The 26,827-nt window shown below is 48.6% G+C and overlaps 1 protein-coding gene and 1 non-coding gene across 3 annotated transcripts in view; one reads left to right on the forward strand and one right to left on the reverse strand.

The window, feature by feature from the left end:
- The window catches only part of OSBP2 (oxysterol binding protein 2), a 150,292-nt gene that overhangs the window by 41,802 nt on the left and 81,663 nt on the right, over positions 1-26,827 (forward strand). The gene's annotated exons all lie outside the window — the stretch shown is intronic.
- On the reverse strand, positions 5,564-5,636 carry TRNAG-CCC (transfer RNA glycine (anticodon CCC)). The gene has a single exon. It is a non-coding gene; the product is annotated as a tRNA-Gly (tRNA).

Here is a 26,827-nt window from a genome sequence, read left to right on the forward strand (position 1 = left end):
GAGCGTCCTTCCAAAGGGCATTATCAGGAGCGTGAGAGGTCAGGAGGGACTTTGTGTGACTCCAGGCAGCTCAGCCGGAGACACCACCGCGGGAGCAGCTGTGTCCTTCGCAGTGGGCTGTCCAGCAGCAGTCACTGTAGTTATCCCTCCTCTGGCTGATGTTCACGGGATCTGGGTGGGGGCTGGAGACGTTTGGCTGTGTGTGATAATGCAGGGGTCTGAGTTGCACCAAGATCATGTGTAGTGGTCTTCGTCTCCTGAGTGGAGGGCCAGCCCCAGGCCCCAGCACCTGGGTTCTGACCCCAAACAAGGGGTGGCTCCTGGGAGAAGGAAGCGTCCCCTTGGGCTGGTCCTGCCTCGGCTGCTCAGATGTGTGGTGTAGGCAGCCCCCTGGCTTTCACTTCCTCGTCTGTGAAGTAGGGACGGTCCCAGTCCTGGCGCAGGCAACTTCACAGGGTGGCTGAGAGAGGCCGGATGAACATGTGCAGGAGAAAGAGTTGCAGGGGTCATTGTTGGCGTTGTCATCATTGACAGGGGTGTCCAGCTGTGAAGGTGGGCCCTACTCAGCACCCCCATGGGGAGATGTACACTGCGGAGGGCGTTGCCACTGAGCAAGTACCCAGGTGGCTTTTGTTAGGAATCTGCCATTTTCCAGGACCATTCTGTGAGAATGCAGGAGGTAAAAAGGGTGTTCTTAAACATTTCTGCCTTTTAAGAAAAAAATCTTTATTGTTTTGTAAAAAGACTGAATAGAAAAAGAAAACTGCAAACCATACTGGAAAATAGACCAAAGGGAGAAAAATCTCAAATCTACTAACCTAGAGATGATCATTGTTAAACCTTTGCTGAACAGCATTCTAAACACTTCTTTATGTGTATATATGCGTTTGGATCTAGATATGTAATTTCACACCACTGGGAAAATTCCCAATATGCAGTCTTGTAACTGGCTCATTAAATTCAACATGTTGTGGGCATTCCATGCCAATAAATATGCATCTGTGGCATCACTTTTTATTATGGAAACTTTCTAATGAGCTACATACATGTATGTATAACATACTTGTACACATGTAGAGTCCCATGTTCTTATCACTTGCCTTTCAACAATTATCAATCTATGGCCAACCTTATTTCATCGCACTCTGTCATCTGGTTCCCCCATTATTATTTTTTTATTGTGGTAAATACACATAACATAAATTCACCATTAGTGACATTTAGCACATTCATAATGTTGTGCAACCATCACCTCTATTTAGTTCTAGAACATTTTCATCACCCCAAAGGAAACCCCATGCCCATTAGCATCCACTCCCTATTCCCCCGTCCCCTCTGCTCCTGGCGACCACTAATCTGCTTCCCTCTGCCATTATTTTAAACCAAACCCCATCTGCAAACATTTTATGTGTATCTCTAAAAAACAGGGACTCTTTTAAAAGCATCAATTTGAGACCACTATCACACCTGAAATAATAATTCTTTAATGTTATCACCTGTTTGAATATCTAATTATAATGTCATTTTTAATGGTGCATGATATTACATCAAATGGATATAGCATAATTTAATAAAACATTTTTTAGACATTCAGGTTGCTTGCAGTGTTTCCCTATTATCTAGAAAAGCACTGAACAAGGATTTCTGTGCTCATTTTTTTCTTTCTTGTTCTTCTCCTCCTCCTCCCCCTTCCTCTTCTTCCTCTTTTTTTTTTTTTTTTTGCCCTGGTGTGATTATTTCCTAACAGTAAATTCTTAGAGAAAGGATTACTGGGTCAAGTGCATGCTTTCCATTTTGATACTGTTGGCGAGTTATAAAGGTTGTTCCAGTTAACACTCCCTTAGCAGAAAATGCATGGCGTGGTTAAGGTACGCCCACAAATACTCTCCTGTGAGCCTTTGCCATAACTTATCCAGAAGTGCTGCTGCTCTTCCATTTGTGCAGAAATGCCCCCATTGCATTGGGCTCAGGGTCTCCCAGATGCGATCACAGCTCAAGGCCATCAACTGATAACCAAATGCGGGAGAAAAACGCTGTGGCGCCTACAGTGAGAGCCCACGTGGCCCTTCTGCTGAAGGAGGGCATGGAGCTGTTGGGGAGAGTGATGACCGCAGCCTCGTGAGCAGGAAGACAGAAGGCCCCGTCAGTGGAGCCAGGCTGGTTCTCAGACACACTCATCAGTCTGGAAACTGGGGAAGCTGTGGGAGGAGATCCATACTGTCTTTCGGAGGAGAGGGAGGAAGAGGGAACCGGTGAGAAAAATCATCCGCCGCTCTTACTTAAACTTAACTTTCTATGCTATTAAAACATTACAGTGATAGCAAAGGCAATTTAAAAGAAGAAATGAAAACATTGCCATGATCCAGCCATCGCCATTCCTTCCCTGCTCACAACGCACACACCCACACACAGCGGAGAGCTCACCTTCCACTCGGCTTTACAGCATCAGTATTCCGGGCGAATGTTCTGCAGCCTCGCTTGTCACTTTTTATGCTTGGCTTCTGTTCTGTGGAGAGCCTGTGGCCCCAGTTTTCTTACCCTGTCGTCCTTTGGCTAGACGCTCAGGCAGCTTCCAGTTGTGGCCTGTTACAAATGTAACGCCCCACGGACCATGTCATGCATGTAGCTCCCTCTCTTCTCTAGTGCCTTCCTAGGAAAAGTTGCATTGGGTAGGGGTGCGATGGTATTGTGGCTTTTGATTCCACTCTCCTCTAGCCTCGTTGTTTCCAAGAAGGGGATGAGCGCTGTCCCCTCACCCGGAGGGCACATGATCATAAAGCGTAAGTCAAGTAGCAATAGCACAGCATGTGTATAATCTAGAAATAATTATTCATATACTGGGGGCACATGATCAGACTTTTTCACATGGGGTACATGATCATAGCCGCTTGGTGGTTTGGCTTGTGGGTTCTTTGAGGGCCAGCATGACCTTCTACTCACTCTCTGTGCCCGCCACCAGCACATCCCACAGACGTCTGACAGATGCTTCCAAAAGGTGGTCCCAGCCAGCTCTGTCACCTTCCTGCCTCAGCCGCCTGGGCCTCCCTGCGTTTCCAGGGCTGCACTTTTTGCTGTGGGAGCTGGACAGATGTGACTCCAAGTAACGGGAACGCACATACTGCCCTTTCCTGGGAGAGCTGCGGAAAAACAGGCAGCACTTTTTAAAAAAAAGCGTATCCAGTTTCCTTCCAGAATGAAGTGGCAATAGAGCTGAGGGGACAGAGGAGGGTTCAGTCTTGTGCTTGGGGGTTGGGGGCCCTAAGGCAGAAGGACCGTGGCCCCAATGGTGGTCGGGTGCCCTGCCCTGGCCCCCCAGCACAGTCCTGCCCTTTGCTCCTTAACCGCCTCGCGTTCCCACCCAGCTCCTCTGTTACACAGAAACCAGCTCATCCCCACGCTTCAGATATGCCTCTTGCTCTTCAGTATCCCTTGGCTCATGATTTTTCCTCTTACATGTGTATTTCATGTGTGCCAGTCAGATTCTCATTTAGTATGAAGCAAACCCTTAATCTGTGTGCAGTCTATTTAAGACCAAATGAAGGTGCCTGAACTGAATGATGGCTCAGGCTGAGCACTCAGTCCTTACGGGGCTCATGGCCACTCACGGTGAGCAGAAAGGTGCAGTTATTTAAAAACTGCAAGTCGCTCAGTATCGTTTTTTCTGGATTCCAGTGCCAGTGCTTTGGCAGTAAACATGCCTCAATGATCCGTCTCCTCTCAGAAAATGGCCATGTGATTATCCATTAGCTGGTCCTGGGGACACATTCAGTCACCAGTGGGTGGCATAGCTGCTGAAACTCTCATCAGTGCATTTTGCTCAGCTCAGCCCCTACCACGTAACGACCCCATCAGTTGTGAGATGGGGACAAATGCCACAGGGTTGTGACTGCCATTTTCCACATTCTGCTGCAGTGCACCCAGGCCACTAAAATACTGTTAAACCCTTTTAATTTAATCCCTTTTGTATTTATGGATCTAACTTCTGTCACATCACCACATTTCAAGCCACCCCAAAGTAAATGCCATGTACCAATTTTATTTTAATATTAAAAATTGATTTTTTTTGTCCCACTAATACATACACATAGGAAAGGAGGAGTGAAAATAGTGCTAATAATGGAAAACAGTGCCCCACTCTCCCTCACCCCCCACCCCCTGCCTTCCATGGTTCCTGTGTTTAGTTAATGCCATGGTCCCTGCCACACACTGAGTCATTTGTTCTTGGGCTCAGACCCCAACTTGATTTGTGGGTGTGGAGAGGCGGGTCCTGGGGGTGTCTCTCGGCCAGGGTACCCACCGTCCACCTCTCCACTGGAGCCTGCACTTCCCAGACACACGCTAACTCTTGGTTTCTTTGTGTAAGATGACTGACTGCAAGTGGGTTGAAGCATTCTGACTGGGCCCACTTGGAGGCAAGGAGACCCATTAAGGAACATACCCCATTTCCTTTCCCCGTACCCAGCTGCTGAGGGTGACCCTGGGCGGTCTGGGTCTGGTGCAGGCACGGCTAAGGCAGCAGCTCAATGAGTTGTGAACAGTCCGCTGAGAGGAAGGCACGGACACAGGGGCAACCTCAGCGCCTTGCCTGAGATCACTGTTAGGAAGTGGTGATGCTTTGATCAACATCTGTCCGCTCAACTAGACTGTCGGCTCCGAGCAGCGTGCAGAGTGCAGGGCCTGCAACACAGTAGGTGCTCAGGAAATGAATGAGTGAATGAATAGCGGTGCCAAAATTCAAATGTAGACTTTTGCAGCTTCAAAGCTGTGCCTTGCTGCATCCCCTGGATGAGAACACAGTGAAGAGCAAAAACAGGCAAGGATCGTTTTGTTTGTTATCTGGTGGGGGCATCCAGGAACAGGGAGCTTTGCTTAGAATCTGGCCCTGGAGCATGAAAGAGTTATTGCAGCTTCCCCAGAGCCCAGGCACGCGCCTGCCTTCTTAGAACAGCCTCGATTTTACTGCATTGAACCTCAGGGAGCGGGAAATAGAGCACGTGAGTGGGATTTTTATTGGCCGTAGTGCTGGTATCTCTTTGCCTAAAAGCAGCTAAAGAAGATAATCTGCAATCACAAATTGAATTCTATCTAAAGAACACCTCTGCCTCACATAACGGTCAGTCCTGGCTGGTTGGGTGGGGGTTCCCTGGGGAACGTGAATGTTGGCCATGTGTGGCCATGACCAACGTGGCTGGTACACTGGCCTTGTGTGGGCTGACGGGGGGGCGGCAGGGTCTGCCCAGTGAGGGAAGGTGGGGCCCAGGGGACAGCTGGGCCTTCAGCAGTGGCATGTGGGAGGTCTGACCTCACAGAGGTGACAGGTCTCGTGGCCTTGGTGGCTTGCAGTAGCTGCCCCAGCTGGAGGGTGTGGAGCACAGAGTTTCTCTATGGACAGCCTCTCTCTCACTCTCTCTCTCTCTCTCTCTTTTTAAAAAATATTTATTTATTTATTCATTCATTTATTTGGCTGCACCGCTCTTAGTTGCGGCATGCTGGATCTTCGTTGCGGTGTGAGGGATATTTAGCTGCAGCATGCGAACTCTTAGTTGCGGCATGTGTGATCTAGCTCCCCGACCAGGGATCGAACCCAGGCCCTCTGCATTGGGAGTGCAGGGTCTTAGCCACTAGACCACCAGGGAAGTCCCTCACTTTTTTAAAGTTAGCTTTCCTTTTTAAAAATTGAGATATAATTAATATATAACATTGTGTAGGTTTAAGGTGTACAATGTGTTGATTTGACACATTCCTTTATTTTATTTTTTCTTCTAGTTTTATTGAAATATCATTGACATACAGCACTGTATAAGTTTAAGGTGTACAGCATCACGGTTTGACCGACAACTGCTTTTTCGTCTTCAGTGTGTGTGTGTGTGTGTGTGTGTGTGTGTATGTGTGTGTGTGTGTGTGTGTGTGTTTAAAACATTGTTACTGAGCATAATTGACATGCAGTAAACTGCCTATATTTAAAGTGTACAAATTGATAAGGGTTGGCATATGTATGTACCTGTGAAAACACCACCACAGTCAAGATTAGGGACAGTATCCATCATCCCCGTGCCTTTTTGTAAATCCTCTTGAGCTCTTCCCACCTCTACCTCCCCAGGCCACACTAACCTGCTTTCAGGCACAACAGAGTTTGCATTTTCTGGAATTGTATACAAGTGGATTTGTCCAGTATACTTCCTTTCCATTTGACTTCTTTCACCCAGTATAACTGTTTTGAAATCCCCTCATGCTGTGCACACATCACTAGTTTTTTCCTTTCGTGGTATTCTATCATGGGATGTGCCACAGTTTATCCGTTGCCTGTTGACGGACATTTGGGGTGTTGCCGGGTTTTGGCTATTGCAGATAGAGCTGCTATGAACATTTACATCCAGGCGTTTGCATGGACATGTGCTTTCTTTTCTCATGGGTAAATAGCTAGCGGTGGAATGCCTGGGTCATAGGGCAGATGGATGTTTAACTTTTTTAATTAAAAAAATTTTTTTAATTTATTTTATTTTTTTGGCTGCGTCAGGTCTTAGTTGCGGCATGTGGGATTTTTCACTGTGGCACAGGCTTCTCTCTAGTTGTGGCGTGCGTTTTTTTTTCTCTCTCCAGTCATGGCACAAGGGCTCCAGGGTGCGTGGACTCTGTAGTTTGTGGCATGTGGGCTGTCTGGTTGAGGCACGCGGGCTCAGTAGTTGCGGCAGACTTAGTTGCCCTGCGGCATGTGGGATCTTAGTTCCCTGACCAGGGATCAAGCCCGCGTCCCCTGCATTGGAAGGCGGATTCTTTACCACTGGACCACCAGGGAAGTCCCAATGTTTAACTTTGTAAGCAACTACCAAATTGTCTTCTAAAGTGTTTGTACCATTTTATACCACCACAAGAAGTGTGAGAGAGTCCAGGCTTGGAGAGGCTGAGTCAGCCACCCAGGACAACCTGAGGAAGTGTTGAACACAGGTTTTCTTGGTGAACACACTCATTTTGCATTTTAAAAATGATTGTGTGTTTTCTTAGGCATTACAGCATCTTATATGTCCTCTTTGCTTTAAAGAACAGGGGACCTGTGTACAGGTCGTATTCATCAGTACCCCTGGCATGGGGGGTGGACCACTGAAGGCAGCTCACTGTAGATACAGGTTCTGCCTCTTTTCATTCCCTCGGGGCCTGAAATACCACATATCAGTGGCAGGGAGGCTTGTTCAGAGATCATATTTCCATCTAAAGGTAAACGAATAACGCTGCAGTACTACTAATACTGTAGCTCCCAATATATGACTGATCATGTAAAATCTTTGCCTTTGGGAATGTTTGGAAAAGAATGCAATTTATGGAGATTCGTTATTTTTGGAAGTATATAGAAAAACCGTGGCACCTTGATGCAAAATGTGCCTTTTTTCAACCTGGTGTTCCTTGCCAACATCGCCCCTGGGGCCCAGAAGCTTCCCAGAGCCCTGCCTACTTGGGTCAACCAGGCAGTGATAGAGCGGACAGCTCTGTCTGAGAAATGACCACCATAATCACTCAGGACTGCATTAATTGAAAGTGATCCTCAGAGTGTGAGATCTGCAGAATGACTGTTTCCCCTCATGAAGCTGCCTCAGAAGCAGGGACAGCATTTTTAGAATTCGGGTCTGTGGTTGCTTATTTAAATGTTGTAGGTGAAAAGCCTTGGTTTTCATTCTAAAAACCGGAATGCTGTCTCCAGAAATAGATTTATGTACCTATGGGAATTCACTTAGTGATAAAGGTGCCGTTCGAATCACTTGGGAAAGAAGGGACTGTTAGCAAGTGTGTTTTAAATTATATCCTCTGGAATTTGTTTTTGTGCAAGGTGTGAGGTAGGCATCTGATTTTGTTTTCCAAAAGTATATCTAATGTTCTCAACAGAATTTATTCTGTTTCTGAGCGCTCTGGTCTCCACTGATCTCTTTGTCAATTCCTGCACCCGTATCCCACAGTTTACTCCCTGTAGCTTTATAGTCTAGTTTGACAGCTGATAGGATAAATCCTTCCTCGTTCTTTAATTTCAAAAATTTATTGGGGGGCTTCCCTGGTGGCGCAGTGCTTGAGAGTCCGCCTGCCGATGCAGGAGACGCGGGTTCGTGCCCCGTTTCGGGAAGATCCCACATGCCGCGGAGCGGCTGGGCCCGTGAGCCATGGCCGCTGAGCCTGCGCGTCCGGAGCCTGTGCTCCGCAAATGGGAGAGGCCACGACAGTGAGAGGCCCGCATAACGCAAGAAAAAAAAAAAAAAAAAATTTATTGGGATTTTCCCCTTCTATGTAAATTTTAGAATCAGCGTAAGTTTTTTTTTTTTTATGTTTTATTTATTTATTTTTGGCTGCGTTGGGTCTTCGTTGCTGCATGCAGGCTTTCTCTAGTTGCGGCGAGTGGGGGCTACTCTTCGTTGTGGTGCGCAGCCTTCTCATTGCGGTGGCTTCTCTTGTTGCAGAACACGGGCTCTAGGCACGCGGGCTCGGTAGTTGTGGCTCGTGGGCTCTAGAGCACAAGCTCAGTAGTTGTGACGCACGGGCTTAGTTGCTCCGCGGCATGTGGGATCTTCCCGGACCAGGGCTCGAACCTGTATCCCCTGCCTTGGCGGGCAGATTCTTAACCACTGCGCCACCAGGGAAGTCCCTTTGAATAGTTTTAATCATAGATCTGGAGCAGCCAGTGACTTCCACATATTAGTGCTTAATATTTCTGAGTTAGAAAACTTGCTTTCATGCTACATTTTATGGAGGTTATTATATTTTAAGTTATCATACAATAAATCCTTACTGCACATCTCTCTGTGCCAGACAGTGTTAGGAGATAAAGATACAGTGGAGGGGCTTCCCTGGTGACACAGTGGTTAAAAATATGCCTGCCAACGCAGGGGACACAGGTTCCAGCCCTGGTCTGGGAAGATCTCACATTCTGTGGAACAACTAAACCTGTGCGTCACAACTACTGAGCCTGTGCTCTAGAGCCCGCGAGCCACAACTACTAAGCCTGTGTGCTTAGAGCCCCTGCTCCACAACAAGAGAAGCCACCGCAATGAGAAGGCTGCGCACTGCAACGAAGAGTAGCCCCCGCTTGGCTCAATGAAGACCCAACACAGCCAAAAATAAGTTTATTAAAAAAAACAAAAAAAGATTCAGTGGAAAACAAAATGAGTCTCTGCAGCCAGGGACATTACTGCCTGCTGGGGGGAGGCAGACAGATCCACAGAAAACCATGGTAGATTGTGTCTGATGCTTCACCCTGGCAAAGGAAGCATGAGGAGGGGAACCTAACCCAGTCTGGATGGTCAGGGAAGGCTCCCTGGAGAAGGTGATAGATAAGTTGAGACCCAAAGGGCAAGGAGGAATTATCCTGGTGAAGGTGAGTGGAGCACAGTGAAAGTGAGGCCCAGAGGTGGAGGAGAGCATGGCCGTCCTGAACTGAAGACAGTTCTCAGGTGGCAGGAGCAGGGAGGGGTGGTGGCGGGAAGGGACGTCCCAAGATGAGACTGGAGAGACCAGCAGGGCCCAGATCATGGATCGTGAAAAGGGCTTCCCAGCCGGAATCCCCGCTGGCTCCCAAGGGCTGCCGGCTGGAGTCCGGCACTCTCAGCTCTGTTCCTCTGGCTGCAGGGTGGAGAATGTGTCAGAGCGATGCTGGACGGTGGCAGAGGGGCCAGCGGATCCAGGTGGCAGGTGGCGCTGGCCAGAGGTGGAGGCAGTGGGGAAGGAGAGAAGTACTGGGATCTGAGAGAGCTTCAGGGGGCAGAGCCAGGCTCTGGGTCCCATTTGTTCCTCATGGTGTCTGTAGTACCAGAACCCAACTGAGCTGGGTTCCCAGCCATGTCACTTTCTAGCCACATGACCTGGGACAAATGATCTAACCCAACCCCCCTTCCCACTCAGCCCCGTTCCTTTATTTGAAGAATCGGGCTGTTGTGAGGCAGTGTACAGTGTCAGCACCGTGTGTGGCCCGTGTGGCACCAATACAGGTGACAGTGGTGATGGTGATAGTGGGGACAGTTTGATCAGCCGCAAAGTGTCCTGTGGGTTAGGAAAAGGGAGCGAAAGGAGTGACGCCGGCCCCTTCGATCCTCTGTTTCCCCGGTGCCTCGTCAATCCCTCTGAAATCGCTGCTGAGGCACAAGGTGCAGAATCCCACCCAGTTCCCAGGGAGCCTTTTCCTCCAAGGACCACCTTCAGTAGGGAGCCCCCAGCCCTCTGCAGCATGGTGAGCAGGTGGTGGATGGTATGCTCAGAGCTGGGCCCTGGCCTCTAGGCCACATTCCACCCCTTTCACTCGGGGGGCCCTCTGTCCAAAGGCCGAATGTGCTCTGGGGTGGCTGACAAACCAGCCAAGGCCTTTGGTATGATTGACTCTGACAGACTCAAAGGGAAGCATAAAATGATTTTGCTATGGCTCAGACTTGCAGAGCTCCTGCAATTACACGTCCCCTTTCATGTAAAATTAGATCAGCACTGCAGCTCCAGTATAATGAGTCTCTAATGCCAGGGGCCATGGTAATTAATAAATTGTAAATGTTGACTTTTGATTCAAGGCTTCTTGCTGGGTGAGTAATTAATTTTTAATAGCTTTGGATGAATCTACATGCAATATCATGAAAGGGTGAAAAAATGGCTTGGCATCAGCCCATTTACGGGTATGGAACTGTCTGCTGACCATCTCTGAGTCTGCGCCATAAAGGAAAAGTGAACGTGAAGGGTGTGCTCCTGGTGTTGAGTGGTGACACATCAGCTTCTGATTGTTGCAGCCTCTTGAAAGAGCTGCATTGTTTTTAAACATGAAAGGAGGCTCTTGGAGGGTTTACTGTGCCATCTCTGAGATGCATCCTGGAGACTGCAGGGAGAGGTTCTGGAAGGAAGCCCAACCCCGACCAGAGTGGGAGGGCCTGAGTCAGGCAAGCAGGTGGGGACCACATCCTCTGCAGACACAAAAGCCTGGATTTCTGGGCAGTGAGGTCGGCCCTCTCCTAGAAATGATCTGGCCCATCCTCTTTCCAGATTGCACATCTTCCACTGTTTCCAGGGGCCAGTAGCTAACACAGGTGAATGAGGTTTCCTTTCCATTGACCCTACCAACTCAGCTCAGATAATTGCAGAGAGAAAAAAGTCAGCCTACAGAGCACACAAAAGTCAGGAAAAAATGGTGAAAGAGCCCTGGGACAACCCAGTGCCGCTCTGGGGGATTCACCACATAGAACAGGCATTTGCTTGGGCTCCCGAGTCCATTGGAGACCCTCAGGGGAGAGAAATGGTGTGAACGGAGGTGGTTTGGGTCAAGCCCTTCTGGGAGGCAGTCCTAAGGACCGGAAGGTGGGACAGACCTCAGTTCTGGCCCCAAGAGCCCAAGGCAGAGTGAAATTTTCTCTCCTTGAGATTCTTTCTCTGTAACAGCTTTGCCTCCTCCTCAAGTGGAAACTGTGTTCCCATTTTAGAGTGTAGCTTAATTTGCTTTTGTGCCATGTTGTTTGGGGGTAGGAGGGATGTGAATCTCGGTGAGAACGTGTGTTTCTTGTGCACCTCTCCATACATGGTGACACTGGCTGTCATCCGAAAGAAACAGAGGTGGCGAGGGTGACTCTGTCTCACTGTTTCAGGTGATCGGGCCCCTGGGGTTGACAGACATGTAGTTTTGTTGTAGCCAATGTTGTTTTTGTCCATTGGCTGTGGGCTCCTTGGGCTGGAGGCAGAGGTTGGCTGGGTGACACCCAGGGCTTGTTCTCAAGTTTCAGCCTCAGCCTACAGGCATTCCTATGTCAGGAAAGACTTTGGTTATGTAGCCCCACGTGACAGTGTGGTTGACCCCCCCACCCCCACCCCCTTTTTAGGGAGAGAGAAACAGAAGGGATAGAAAAGATTTGACAACTTGAAATGGTGTCACCCGCTTTTTAGAGGTTTTGGCTGCTTGTCTAGTTTGCACACGCACATGATCCGTGTGGATGAATTTGGAGGGAGACAGGAAAGAACAAAGCCAGAGGCCCCCTGTTAGTCCTGAGAATTCAAGATCTCAGTTTGGGAGCTGGATTTGGAGTGTGTGTGTGTGTGTGTGTGTGTGTGTGTGTGTGTGTGTGTGTTTCCTTCAGTTTCCACTGCTGCTTGTTCTCATAACCTGTGTGCCTATAGCTTTCAGGCAATATAAAATAGCAAGATTCCAGGCGAAATGCAAAAAGCAACCCTGAAGGGATGCAGCAAAGTGCATTTTTACCAAAGAGAGAGGGAGAGAATTGGGGGGAGACTTGATAGGTTAAATTTTTTTTGTTTTTGTTTTTGTTTTGTTTGAGATGTAGTAAGTTTCTGAGAATCCACTGGCAAATGCGGTTAAGGGTCTTTTCAAGACCGATAAACTTTTGGATAAGCCATTTAAAAATCAGTTAAGGGGTGTTTCTTCTGTTATCTCTGTGCTTGCCTCATTGCATCACATGGCTACCCTGAAACTAAAGGGAATAGGATCTGATAATTGGTTTTTAAATTCCATTGCTTGGAAGGACTTTGACAGTCAAGGCCAGTATGATCCCTGTTCCAAATACTGCCCTTACCCGTGTTGCGAGAGCTTACATGTATTTGGGGATTCTACATACAATCAGTGCTGTGTCTTTACGATATCTGTTCCACGGTCTTGTGAAATATGTTGTCAATTTTAAATCTACTTTGTGGATAGAGAAAAATGTATGGAATGGCAGAGGGCCTTAGCTAGCCCAGAGCAGCGAGACGGAGAAGGTCACAGTCATCTCCCAGGGCTGGTTGCAGGTCAGTGGGGATTTCAGGAGCCTTTGCAGTAAATGGTTCAATTCAGAACCCAGCTAGCCTCCTACTCTGTCCCCAAGTCAATGGGTATATAGATAGATATCACCAAAGTATAGCAAAAGAGTCAGAGGGCTGACGATTAAAAAAAATCCATAAGCATTTATCAAAACAGCAAGAAATTAAGTGTTTAAGAACCATGTACAGAAGCTTCAATCACCATGGTTTGCATGATAAGAAATAGTTTATGAATACAAGTATTTTTTTCATCCACCATCTGCAGTATCGTTTACTGAAGAAACTGAGGTTATAAACCTTCCTGCAGTTGCTTCCTGCAGACATCTACTTGCAAGCCCAGGGATAAAAAAGTTTGCATTTGTATTTTTTAATGAATAGTCTCTCTGGGATTTAATTAGTCATTGTGTCTATGCATGCATCATTCATAATCTGGGTTTGTCACTAGCACATGCAGTTAAAGTCAGATGAACAGAAACAGTATTTTCAAGCAAAATGTAAAATACTCTTTGGCCAATTATCATTGGTTGACAACATGTTTTATAGAGATAAAAGTTGATTGGTGGCTGTTATAAGTTTTGGTTTGTCTTCTTGTCTGTTGGGGAGAAAACCAGTACATAAGCCTCAAGGATCTTCACGGTACTTTGAGGACCCAGAGTCTCTAATGCTCCCCAGCCCGCCTGACATGAGAGAGACGCCCCGAGCTCGTGAGAATAACGTTAATAATCGCTGCCATGTTCGCCTGCTGTGTGCCTGGCATTTTTACATCCTTTATGTGTAATCCTCCAAGTAACTTGCCCACACTAGTTGGCACTGAGTTAGTATGTGGCAGAGCCTGGCTTTTGGACCCAGGTCTAGCTGACTGCAAGCTTTCTGCTCCATCCTGTCTACCATGTTGTCTGAAAGCTGAAGGTAAGAGTGATTGAGATTGTGTTTCAGTTAAAAGGATGATTTAAAAAGTGATTAAAGTTGTACACCAGTATTTGCAGAAGCGTTATTCACAATCACCAAAAGGTGGAAGCAATCCTAGTGTCCATCAACGATGAGTGGATAAACAAAATGTGATATAGTCACACAATGGAATATTATTCAGTCTTAACAAGGAAGGAAATTCTTTTTTTTTTTTTTTTGGCTGAGCCACATGGCATGCAAGATCTTAGTTCCCCAACCAGGGATCAAACCCCTGCCCCCTGCATTGGGAGTGCTGAGTCTTTAACCACTGGACCACCAGGGAAGTCCCAAAAGGAAGGACACATGCTACAACACAGATGGTCCTTCTCTCTCATTTAAAAATTCTTAATCAAGCATTTTTTATGATTTCATTCTTGCCTCTCATTTGTACCTTTTTTCATTCTTTTAATAAAAGAGATTATACTATGAATCTTTGACGTATTATAGTCTACTTTAAATTAGTACATTTACCACTTCCCAAATAATTTAAGAACCTCACAAGTTAAATTCCATTTATCCACTCCCACGCTTCATATTATTGTTTTTTTTTCAATATACAGACATGTGTATTGACAAAGCAGTAATTCCTTTAAATAATTTGTCAACATAAATATGTCAAATGGGTTTTAAAATCATTTCTCTCTCTGTTCCCCAACAAGAATTACTCTACTGATATGAGCTATATATTGCTGTTCACTTACTGCTAAACCTAAACTAGTGAAATGATAATGGGTAACTGTTATACGGCATATGACAACTAATTTGAGTGGTAATAATGAATGTTTAATGATCCTCCTTTCGGGCATGAACATAAAACTTTTCATGTATACCTTACCAAAATTATAACCATTAACCTAAAAATTATAGTTGCAACTAAAATAGTAGCCAGGAATTATAGATTATAGCCAAGTCAGAATATTGCATAAATATTCCATAAGAACACAGATACAGGGGGCACATAGGAAGCACCAGCATCCTGTTTTCATTCAATCCAAATCCTTGTTTTGAAATTTATGAAAGTTGTGATTAGTAGAGAAGATATTTGAATCCAGATATTAAAAGGCTCTTATTTCTATCAAATAAGTACAATAGTCAAGGTCATTTTCACTTTTCACTGGCTCACAATTTCTAAACAAAAATAGCATGTATATAAAAATGTGTCCCCTGGGGCTTCCCTGGTGGCGCAGTGGTTGAGAGTCCGCCTGCCGATGGCAGGGGTCACGGGTTCGTGCCCTGGTCTGGGAGGATCCCACATGCCCTGGAGCGGCTGGGCCCGTGAGCCATGGCCGCTGAGCCTGCGTGTCCGGAGCCTGTGCTCCGCAACGGGAGAGGCCGCGACGGTGAGAGGCCCGCGTACCGCAAAAAAATAAATAAATAAAAATAAAAAAAATAAAGACTTAAACATACATTCCAAGAGTTACCTAAGGTGCTCTCGGTACTCAGGGTAAGGAAGTAACACAAACATAAAATTTATCAGAATTGCAGAATTTTTATACTTTAAATTTCGTTTTTTATGTGTAGATGATTTTCCAATTGTGTCCCTCTATCAGGCTATAAATGTGACGTTGTGAAAAGGAAGAAAGAGATCTGAAAAATGAATAAAGTGTTTTAAAATGGTCTTTTTTCACTGACGGAAAATATCTTTGGTTACATTTCCAAGTTATATCATTCCTGGTATTCAATTAAGAGGCTCATTTCATATGCCTGCGATGTTGCAAAGAAACACCTCTGCCTCCTTTTGGGTTGGGTTTGCTTTCCTTGTTACAGGGTAATTGAAAACCAGTGCCACTGCAGTCACAAATATGCAATTTTACATCAAATCCCAGGGCTATTATTTTTTAATTGTTTTAAAAGACACATTGTGCTTATAAAATTCAAGAGAGAAAAAACCCTAATAACATAAAAAAGAGTAGCCAGTAAAATCTGCAGTTTTTCCCAGTTATGATCCTCTTTATCAGAAATTAATGTCCAGTTGAATGGTGCATCATACTGGCACCAGCTCATCAATATGATTCTACCTCTTTAAAACTCCAGTTTACAGGCCAAGGTGGCATGTGTTGGGTCACATTCTCCAGCTGTGTACATACTCATTGAACACATTTCTAAATGAGCAGGCATTCTTGACTAAAGCCAAGGCAAGATCAAATGAGAAAAGGAATTCCAAACGTCTTTTGTAAACTATAAAGTGCTTCAGAAATATAAGATGGCAGAGTCCCTCCCATCAGGAAACTTGCACAAACCTCTTAGATAGCCTCATCCATCAGAGGGCAGACAGCAGAAGCAAGAACTACAATCCTGCAGCCTGTGGAACAAAAACCACACTCACAGAAAGATAGACAAGATGAAAAGGCAGAGGGCTATGTACCGGATAAAGGAACAAGATAAAGCCCCAGAAAAACAACTAAATGAAGTGGAGATAGGCAACCTTCCAGAAAAAGAGTTCAGAATAATGATAGTGAAGATGATCCAGGACCTCGGAAAAAGAATGGAAGCAAAGATCGAGAAGATGCAAGAAATGTTTAACAAAGATCTAGAAGAATTAAAGAACAAACAAACAGAGATGAACAATACAGTAACTGAAATGAAAAATACACTAGAAGGAATCAATAGCAGAATAACTGAGATAGAAGAACGGATAAGTGACCTGGAAGACAGAATGGTGGAATTCACTGCTGCGGAACAGAATAAAGAAAAAAGAATGAAAAGAAATGAAGACATCCTAAGAGACCTCTGGGACAACATTAAACGCAACAACATTTGCATTATAGGTGTCCCAGAAGGAGAAGAGAGAAACAAGAGAGGCTGCGATAGTGAAGAGACCTGCGCACCGCAATGAAGAGTGGCCCCCGCTTGCCGCAACTAGAGAAAGCCCTCACACAGAAACGAAGACCCAACATAGCCAAAAATAAATGTAAAAATAAATAAATAAATAAAAGATTACTACAAGGGCTTCCCTGGTGGCGCAGTGGTTGAGAATCTTCCTGTTAATGCAGGGGACACAGGTTCGAGCCCTGGTCTGGGAGGATCCCACATGCTGCGGAGCAATTAGGCCCGTGAGCCACAACTACTGAGCCTGTGCATCTGGAGCCTGTGCTCCGTAACAAGAAAGGCCGCGATAGTGAGAGGCCCGCACACCGCGATGAAGAGTGGCCCCCGCTTGCCACAACTAGAGAAAGCCCTCGCACAGAAATGAAGACCCAACACAAAAATAAATAAATAAAAATTAATAAACTCCTACCCCCAACATCTTCTAAAAAAATTACTATTAATAAAAAAAAATACCTTTGACTACACATGCAAGGATTTATTTCTGAAAAGCCATTGGGTTTCTAGTGCTAAAAATTGTTCTGTGGATTCTCTGGCAGCCTAGAGCCTCTTTCTCCCCTGCCTGCCATCCCAAGGTCATCTTGACAGGGTGTGGATTGGGGGTGAAGAGGGAGGTCGCGGCGGAGTGGGGGAGAGAGGGAAAATGTATATGTATTAGCTCAACTTCTAAAGCACATGTAAAATTATGCCATTCTTGGTATTACGTGTGATGGGTTTGCTCATTCAAGAACTATTGAGCAGGCTTCCCTGGTGGCGCAGTGGTTGAGAGTCCGCCTGCCGACGCAGGGGACACGGGTACGTGCCCCGGTCCGGGAAGACCCCATATGCCGCGGAGCGCCTGGGCCCGTGAGCCATGGTCGCTGAGCGTGCGCGTCCGGAGCCTGTGCTCCGCAACAGGTGAGGCCACAACAGTGAGAGGCCCGCGTACTGCAAAAAAAAAAAAAAAAGGAACTATTGAGCACCTCTCAAGAGTATATGAACATTGTGCTAGAAACTGACAGGCTCCCAGAAGACAAAGACTCTTGTAGGCTGTCTGGAGAGGAAGGATACCTGGGCTTGGAGCAGGAGATGGCAGTGTAGGTGGTTGGAATGATTAAGTGTCTGGTGCATGGGGGCTCAAGGAGGTGGAGGCAGAGGCCACAGTGCAGAGCCATGCCCCAGGACAGTAGGCTTCTGCTTCTCATGTACCAGATCCAGCACTGGCCACTGAAGCACTTGGGAGCACTTCTGGATTAAGGGCTCTGCAGCTGCAGTGGGTGGGCAGGGAACCTGGATTCCAGGTGAGGGATAGTGGAGCAGAGGCTCAGAGTTGACAAGGGACAGTCAAGGTCGTGAGGCAAAGACTTGAGATATCATTGCCAGAGGGCAGAGCTACCACTAGAGGGGCCTGGGAGTTGAGATAAAGAGCGGGTATCTGCCTGGGACCTAGAGGGTTAGGCTTGGAAGTTGAACCTTACTTGGTCAGAAGCAGGGCAGTGGCATTTCAGGTTCATAACAGGGGCAGTGACAGTCCGTACCGGGTGTCTTAGGAAGAGCCATGCGGCCAGGGAGGAGGCAAGGCCCAGGCAGGAGGCTGCTGTGGTGGACTGGGGACAGAGGAGGAGGGCTAGGTCCGGGTCCCCAGTAGTGTCAGAAGGAAAGAATGGGCCAAGGGCTGGAGGAGCTGGGGCAGGCTGGTCATGGGCGAGGAGGAGGGGATGCACCATGGAAGTGCTTGTGTTTTCAACACACAACAGAGGGAGCAGAGCACAGCTGGGCTGGGAGGGCAGAGGGTGGCTCTGGTTGGGATTTAATAGCAACATCAGTAGTAACGGTGGCATTCCAGGCAGGTCAGGGGTGGTTTACTAGTCACAAGCAACAGTGGCAGTCATAGTTTGCCCACCAGGATGAGAGTGTGTAGTGAGGTGGTCAAAGAGTGAGGCCTGAGCCATGGGGCAGAGGGAGGAAGAAGATCTGGGGCAAAAGTATCTTCCTGCCTTTGTGGATGAGCATCAGTGGAATGTGTTCCAGTTTTTGGGCTTTTCCAGAAACTGAATAGAAAGTTAAAATCTTGCTGTATGGCTTGGATTGTTTCTGTTAGTTCCAAATCCTGAATCTTCTGGGGTCTTCAGTATAAATAAATGTGAGCATGTCATGTCAGTAGAAATTCTGGCCCTTGTGCTAGTGTGCGTGTGTGTGTGTGTGTGTGTGTGTGTGTGTGTGTGTGTGTGTGTAGAAATGGCCTTCCCTAGGTATCCTTCACTGGCCTCCCAGAAGGTGAGGATGCAGACATGCTGGTGATTGCTGAATGTGCCATAAGTTAGACAAAGGAATTAAATGGAAGGAATCATTTGTCACAAATTGCTCAAGAAATTCCATTCCAAACAAGGAAATGTACAAAGACTTGAGACTCTCCTCATAAGTGTCAACATGTCTACTTGGCAAATATTGGGTGTTTGGAAGGCAGCTGGGCACCCCATCCCCCTCATCTGTTGCCTGTGACCATCGCAGCAGGAAGCCCACACAACCCGGTGCTCCTGGCACCTGACCTGTTTCTTAACTTCGGATTCTGATGGTGTGCTACCTTAAGAAAAAAACAAACAAAAAAAAGCTCTTGGAAGTAATTTTCTTTTTTTTTTTGTTTTTTTTCTTGCGTTATGCGGGCCTCTCACTGTTGTGGCCTCTCCCATTTGCGGAGCACAGGCTCCGGACGCGCAGGCTCAGTGGCCATGGCTCACGGGCCCAGCCGCTCCGCGGCATGTGGGATCTTCCCGAAACGGGGCACGAACCCGCGTCTCCTGCATCGGCAGGCGGACTCTCAAGCACTGCGCCACCAGGGAAGCCCGGAAGTAATTTTCAAAGGAGAACAAAAGATGTTAAGTTAAAAGACTGTAGAGGTGGTGGTTTTGCTTATTTTTTTAAGGCACCACATGTGGATTGTGATTCTTCCTTGATGTGAAAACGCCCTCCCCACCCCTTTCCTGAATGGCGATGTCCACTCCTGTTCCCACTGTGCCCTTTGTGAATGTGTCAGCTCCGTGCTGTCTGTGTAGCAGCCGTGGTCCATGTATGTTTGAGCAAAGTCCCTCATGCCTGCTTGGACAACATTTATTAACCTTGACTTGAACTCATTCCATTTGGTTTTCCCCCTTTAAACTGGGGTCTCAACCAAATAGTAAAAATGAAGCTGTCTTTGGACTTGAATTAATGCGACATAAAAAGATGTTGTTGTAAAAAGAATTAAGGGGCTTCCCTGGTGGCACAGTGGTTAAGAATCTGCCTGCCAGTGCAGGGGACACGGGTTTGAGCCCTGCTCTGGGAAGATCCCACATGCCACGGAGCAACTAAGCCCGTACGCCACAGCTACTGAGCCTGTGCTCTAGAACCTGTGAGCCACAACTACTGAGCCCGCGTGCCACAACTACTGAAGCCCGTGCACCTAGAGCCTGTGCTCCGCAACGAGAGAAGCCACCACAATGAGAAGCCCGCCCACCGCAATGAAGAGTAGTCCCTGCTCACCGCAACTAGAGAAAGCCCGTGCGCAACAAAAGACCCAACACAGCCAAAATAAATAAATAAATAATAAAATAAGTAAATTTATATATATATAAAAAAGAAACCCCTAGCAAAATAATAATAAAATAAAAACAATTAAGGCAGGAGTTGCCAGTTTCATCCAGTGAAGAAAAGGGTTGCCTCATCTTGGACTCCAGAAAGGCCTGAGGGAGGCCATGAAGTGGGCAGGGCCTGGGGTGACTGTCCAATCTGTGCTGTCTTCTCTGCTTGGCCAGACAGGCCCAGTTATCTCAGACTTGGAACCAGAAGGAACCCCACCCCACCCCCACGTCCCATAGGGAAGCTGAGGCTCACTGAGAGCAGAGGTGAGCGTGGCCGCATGGTGGTGATGTTTCTGGTTTGCGGCAGAGGCAAAGTCAGAGCCAGGGCTCCCCCATCGAAGTCTGAGACTTTCCTGGCTGGGGGCGAGGAGCAGTGGGAGGGACTTGAACAGAAATGAAAAAACGTGGAAGCGGTTCTGTGTGATGTCACCAGACTCCAGGCAGCCCCATCTGTTGGTTGATGGGGAGGGAATTGGATTCCAGGTGGGATGGGACCCCAACAGCCCTCCCTCCCCAGGTTCTGAAACAGGCTCTAATTGGTTAACTCCTTGCAACCCCAGGGTGTATGACAGTGGAGAAATGAGGGCTTGAGCCAAGGCTCCCCGCCCCCATCCCCCGGGCCAGGTGAAGGGCCAGGCTTCTTTGGCCTCGATCGGGCCCGGATAGCGCCCTCAGTGCCGGCTCGGGTTCCGGGCCATGTGCTCGCGCATTTTAAGAGGCTGAGCTGCGCTTTCCGCCGCCCGCCCGCGTCCCGCCACGGAGAGCTAGCCTTTGTCTTAGACTACTGGGCTGGAGGAGAGCTAATCCCTGCTCGGGACGGGGCTGGAAGAGGCGCGTCCAGTCCTCCGGGGACTGGCGGGTGGCCTCGCGGGGCGCCCTTCGCTCTTGGAGCGGGGCCTGGCGGGGGGCAGAGGTGGCCTCCTAAGGCTGGTGGGGAGGAGGCTGGAGGAATGAGGACGCGCCGCGCCGCTCCCCTGCTGCGTTCAGGCTGACCGACCGGCGGGCGGAGCGGGGTCTCGGTTTGACTGCGCTCAGAGCGCGCGGGCTGGCCGCTGTCCGCGGTGCTGAAGAGGCGGCCGCGGCGGGGAGGCGGGCCCGGGGCCGCCGGGCAGCACACACCCAATCCGAGGACCGCCCTCCTTCTCCCGTGCTCGGCGCGGCGGTGGAAGCCGGCACTGCACCGAGATGCACTGAGAGCGCGGCAACGGAAAAGCGGCGGCGGCGGCAGCAGCTGCGAGAGCCCCCGCAGCCTCGGGGCCAGACCCACTTCCACACCCAGGAGCCCCTCCCTGGGGTGAGTTGGGGCAGACAGAGCAGGGATGGGGCGGATGGGTCCTGGGGACATGGGGATCTCTTGGGCTTTAAAATTTTCCTTACCCACTGTAAATTTCTTCCAGCTCTGATCTTGAGTAGCCTACAGGGCTGAGGGCTCAGATCACTGCCCTGGTACTCCCCCAGTCCTGGGATAGAGGGCAGGGACGTCTGCCCTCACAAGCCAGGGGACAAAGGGTTCATCCAGAAGTCTAAGGACAGTCACAAGGCATGTCCTACTCCCAGCCCTGGGTGCAGCTCACTGCATGGCACTGGGAAGGGCTGTTTGTCCAGGCTATTGTCAGAGGAACAACACCTTCCCCTCTCTGTGCAGGGGGCTGGGTCTGGGCAGCCTAGCCACTGGAATTCAGCCCAGACGGAGGCCAGCCATCTTTTAGCAGGGAAGACAGGCTTGAGCCTTCACTGGAGCTACAAGTGAGAGGTAAAGTCCTTTCCCTGCCTTCCTCCAGTCTCCTTAGGCACCTGAGCTGCCATGACCAGGGCTTCAGGGGCCAGTGTCACAGTGCACCTGGCTGTTGTGAATGAACTGGACTCAGGCAGAGGCGCTCTGGAGTGGATACTGGGCAGCACTTCCTGCTAGAGTGTGTGTGTGTGTGTGTGTTTGTGTGTGTGTGCTTTCCCAGAACGCAAAGGGGATTTTAAACTCTGGTGGTGCCTGTCACAGGAAAAGCCCTTCTCCAGCCAGCCTGTGCCTCTGAGTAAGCAGTTTGAGGTCACGCTGGGCAACTTTCTAGTCAGAGGAGCCTTGGGCTTCCTCCGTCGCTAAAGCTGCCCACCTCCTGCCTCAGCCATCTGCTGAAGGGGGAGATGTGTTTAAACTTGATGGGTCACCTCTGCCTTCGATCCCACCAGCATTCGGTTCCCATCTCCATCACCTGGCAAGGTCAGACAGATAGATCTCTTGATTCCTAAAACCTGATGGGCGGGCTGTTGGGGGGCTTTATGGCCTCGACAGAGGACTTTTGGTGTGTTGGGGAGGTGAGGGGCTGGAAGGAAGGGGACCATGTAGAAGTCTAGTTGTGCTGGATTCCAAGCTGTGTGAGGTGCCTGTTCTAACCTGATGGATGTAAATGAAGCTTCTAAATCTCGACAGACTCATGCTGGAGGACTGAGGTCTGTGTTCTGTTCCGTCTGTCTAGCCTAAGCTGTGGGCATCAGAAATGACTCTGGTGGGCAGCTTCCTTGGATCATCGGGTGCCTGACAGTGCTGATGAAATGAAAGAGAAGTGGAAAAGATGTGTGAGATGATATGCTGATTTTAGGGTCAGTGTGAGCTGCAGTGGTGCTGCAGTGCTGATGGAAATGCATGCCAAGGATGTGATAGCATTACTTGCATACGGCAGACCACCCAAGTACCATTTGTCTCTGGTCAGTGTTCTGTAGAGAGGAAAGGTCATAAGGGGGAAAGTATGGTAACTGCACATCTGACATATACTCGACTTACATTATTCTTGATCGCTTTTTTCCACCCAGAAGCATTTTTGTTTTGGGTAGGTAGGTTTTTTCCTATCATGTAAACACTTTGTATTTTGGCCAGATGAATAAACCTTGGTAGAGTGTAATTGTCTGGAAGGATGGCTGACTCATAACTGTACTTTGACATCCTTGTTTCACTAAAATATGAAGTCCAAAACATATAATGGCAGGCTAGCTACGCAGCAGACAATTGCTTCTGTTTTGGGAAAACAGTGTATTTGAGCTTTGCATGTTGTTTGTTTTGAAAATACAGTTATAGCCCCAAAGTTTTCCGTAACTAGATCAAGTTGGGGTATATGTATATTTTTAGCATGCTCCACACCTGTAATGCAATCAGGCTACCTATTTTTATTCATAGTCTGAACAACTTAAAACCTCTTCAATAATTAAGGTGGGCTCAAGTTCTCTGTAATTGAAGAAGATAACATTTGAGGGTTGACTGGATGATGCACAGTCCTAGATTCAACTCACAGTCTCTGCTCAGAAGTCCTGCACTTGGTTGAACACATGCAAGCCTGCATCTATGCACAATTGTAAAATGGGCATGAAAAGTAGGAACTAAACCTTTCTGACTGGATTTCTCAAGGCCAAGGCAGAAAGTAAAGATGTAGTGATGAATATTTAGCAATAGATCAAATTTTATTTTGGTGAAAGCAGTTGATCTCGGTTTCCAGGTAGAATGGTGTTAAGGATGGTGTAAGAGCTGTGCTGTGTAAAGAAGTGAAAAGAGGCTCAGCTTTGTAGATTGAGAGATCTGAGTTCAAATTCCCTTTTTCCCTCTTATTAACTGTATGCCATGATGTGGTCTCTTTGAGCCTCAGTTCTATCATTTGTGAAATAGAGAAAGTAACAGCTCCCTGGTATGTAAACTTAGCACAGAACTATAGGTGCTCCGTGTTATCCTGAATATCTCCTGCCGTAGTCTGCCACTACCGGTTATTAGGAGGATGTGAGTGTGTTGAGACAAAATCTCCACACAGTGGTGTTCAGTCTCAAACCATTAGGGCCATGAAAGGACTCAGTAGTTTGCCTTGGTGTAGCCTGGTCCTGCTGGAGGTGGTGTTCCCAAGGTGGGGACTGTCCCTGGGTCTGCTGTCATCCAGGGACGTTGGCTGGGCAGTGGTGGAGCTTGGGCAAAAGGACTGTTCTCTCCTGGAGGAATGGAGCCTAAATGCCAAAGGCCGTGAGGGCTCTCTGTTCAGAGAAACCCCTTCCAGGGAAGGGTTTGTGGTTGCTGCTGTTCCCCCTGAGGTTCTCTCTCTCTGAGACGCGGTTTTCCTCCAACAATGTGTGTCTTCTCCTGCCTCTGTGCCCCAGGCCCCGTAGTTACAGCAGCTAACAATGGGTGGGAGCTCACTCCAGGCCAGGCTTTCCTGTCCATCCTCCATCCTCATGACAGCCTGGTGAGATATGAACCATTACCATGCCTGTGATACAAATGAGGAAACCGAGGCCAGGAGAGGTTAGATCACAGGTGCCCAAGGTCTGACTGTGTGGCCCCTGTCTCTCCAGCAGGAGGAGAAGGCCATGGGGGAGCTGATGGCACAGAAAGGGGCAGTCACCCTGATCTCCAGGCTCACAATCCAGTGCTCCCTCCTCACACTGTGGCAACAGCACCCATTGCTGGGCAGCAGGAGGAGGAATGATGAGCAGGGGAATGATCAGCCGGACAGAGTCCCAGTAGGGAGAGGTTAGTGTCCAAGACTTCCCTTCCAGGCCTGCCAGGTTGGCTCATCCTCACACGGGATTGGGGCTTGGGATCTGGCAACAGGGACAGCAGCACCTCGGCTGTGAGCAGAGCTGGAAGGTGAAGGGTCCTTGGAAATCAACAAGGCTGAGGCCAACCTGTTAGGTTATGAAGAGCCTGAGGCCCTGAGAGGGAATGACTCACCCATGGGAAGGGGGGGTCTTTATTCCATTTCCCAGGGCAAGGGCCCCGCTAATGGACCGCTCCAGCACTGCCTATCTGGGGAGCCTGGGATTTGCTGGTGGCTCTGTCAGAAAGGGCTTCCTAAGACCAGGGACCTCTACGATCCCAGAGATGACCCTGAGGTGGGCAGCTCCCTTGGCCCCTGGCTCCCCTGACCGGGAAGCAGCTCCATCTGGCCTCTGCTGGCACATGGGTGCATTTGCGGACTGCGCTGATTTCCATTTCCTTGGGTGATGAGGTAATTTAAAGGTTATTCAGTTGAGTTTCTCGTTCCCTTGGCTTGAGGCCTTTCTCTAAAAACACCTGCTGCTAACAGCCTGGGCACCAGGCATCGATATAAAAAGACATGCTTGTCGCCCATAAACTTGAATTATTTAACGAAGTGCGTGGGTCTCTTATAGCTGCTTTGCACACATGCCCCGTCTCAGTGGTTTCTTAATGAATGTACCTGTGAGCTTGCTGTTTTAATTGAACGGCACTTCATGAGGCTAAACCGATCGTAGCCCCTGCGAGCACGCTGCTCTTCCTAGGCTGCCATTTGCAGTCCCTGACCCCCAACCTCTTAAGTCTTCCACCTTGAACCTCAGCCCCCATGAGCTTTGACTCCTTCCTCTCCTTGCCGTCTCAGGCTGTCCTCTGTCTGTTCTCCTACCACACTTTCTCTGGATTCTGTCCCTTCCCTCCAGCCATGCTGCCACTGCTCTGATTCAGTTCCTCGCTATCTGCTGACTTTTTGCCAGGTCCTTTGACTAGCTGCCTCCCTGCTTCAGGCAGCCCCTTTTAGACTTGCCCCAGTGTGCTTCAGGCAGATTAACCTTTCAGGAACTGGTTCTGCTCTTGTCACTGCTCTCCTGACAAACTTGCCCTGGCCACTTCCTCCCTCCGGCATGAGGGCAGATGCCTCAGCTCGGCCTCAGGCTGGCCCAGCTCCCTGCACTGCGAGTGCAGAGCCAAGGCGTCTTGTGCAGCCCGGCCCTCCTTCCTCTCCTGGGCAGTGCTCCTCCCAACACCTGGACATGTCCCTTCTGTCTCCCACCTCTTCCAAGCCCAGCTTCAGAGCTGCCCTCCTCCAAGATGCCCTCCTGCTCAGACGTTTCCTCCCCTGCCTGGACCCAGAGCACACTGGCTCAGTCATCCATTCACAGGGGTCAGAAGAGCCTTGCCACAGGTGAGGTTCAGTGCTGGGCACCAGGACTGCCAAAGTGAGTGGGTTGTGGGTTGTATTGTGGCCCCCCGCCCCAAAAGATATGTTGAAGTCCTAACCCCCAAAACCTGTGAATGTGACTTTATTTGGAAATCGGGTCTTCACAGATGTCATCAAGATGAGGTCAAGAGGGTGGTCCCTAATCCAATGTGACTGTGTCCTTACAAAAAGAGGAAAATGTGGACACACACACACACACACACACACACACACACACACACACACAGGAGGTCATGTGAAGGCAGACCCACTGGGAAAGGCCATGTAAAGATGGAGTTATGCTACCACAAGCCAAAGAATGCCCGAAGAGACAAGGGCTCCCAGAAGCCAGAAGAGAAAAGGAAGGAACCTTCCCTATGGCCTTCAGAGGGGCATGGCTCTACCAACACCTTGGTTGTGGACTTCTAGCCTCCAGAACTGTGAGACAATACATTTCTGTTGTTTGGAGCCTCCCAGTAGAAAAATAATACAGTGAGAACAAGCCCTTCCTGGCCCTAGAGGTGCTGACCATCTGCAGAGAGACAGACAAGATCCTTCTGAGTCAGTGTGATGAGTGCACAAGAGAGGTGCATGGATGTGATGGGAGCCCTGAGGAAGGGCCATCCTCCAAGCAGTTTTCCATCTCCTCTCTGGGGTGACAGTAGTCAGTAAGTTTCCCTTAGCGGGGCCCACACCCCAGTGTCCAGAGGTGACAGGAGCCAGCCAAGGTGGGGGACAGGCAGGGCATCCCGGGCCAGGCAAGCAAAAGCATGGGAGGGAAGAGCG

The sequence above is a fragment of the Lipotes vexillifer genome, unplaced genomic scaffold (assembly GCF_000442215.2).
Source record: "Lipotes vexillifer unplaced genomic scaffold, Lipotes_vexillifer_v1.1 scaffold691, whole genome shotgun sequence".
NCBI classification, from domain to species: domain Eukaryota; kingdom Metazoa; phylum Chordata; class Mammalia; order Artiodactyla; family Lipotidae; genus Lipotes; species Lipotes vexillifer.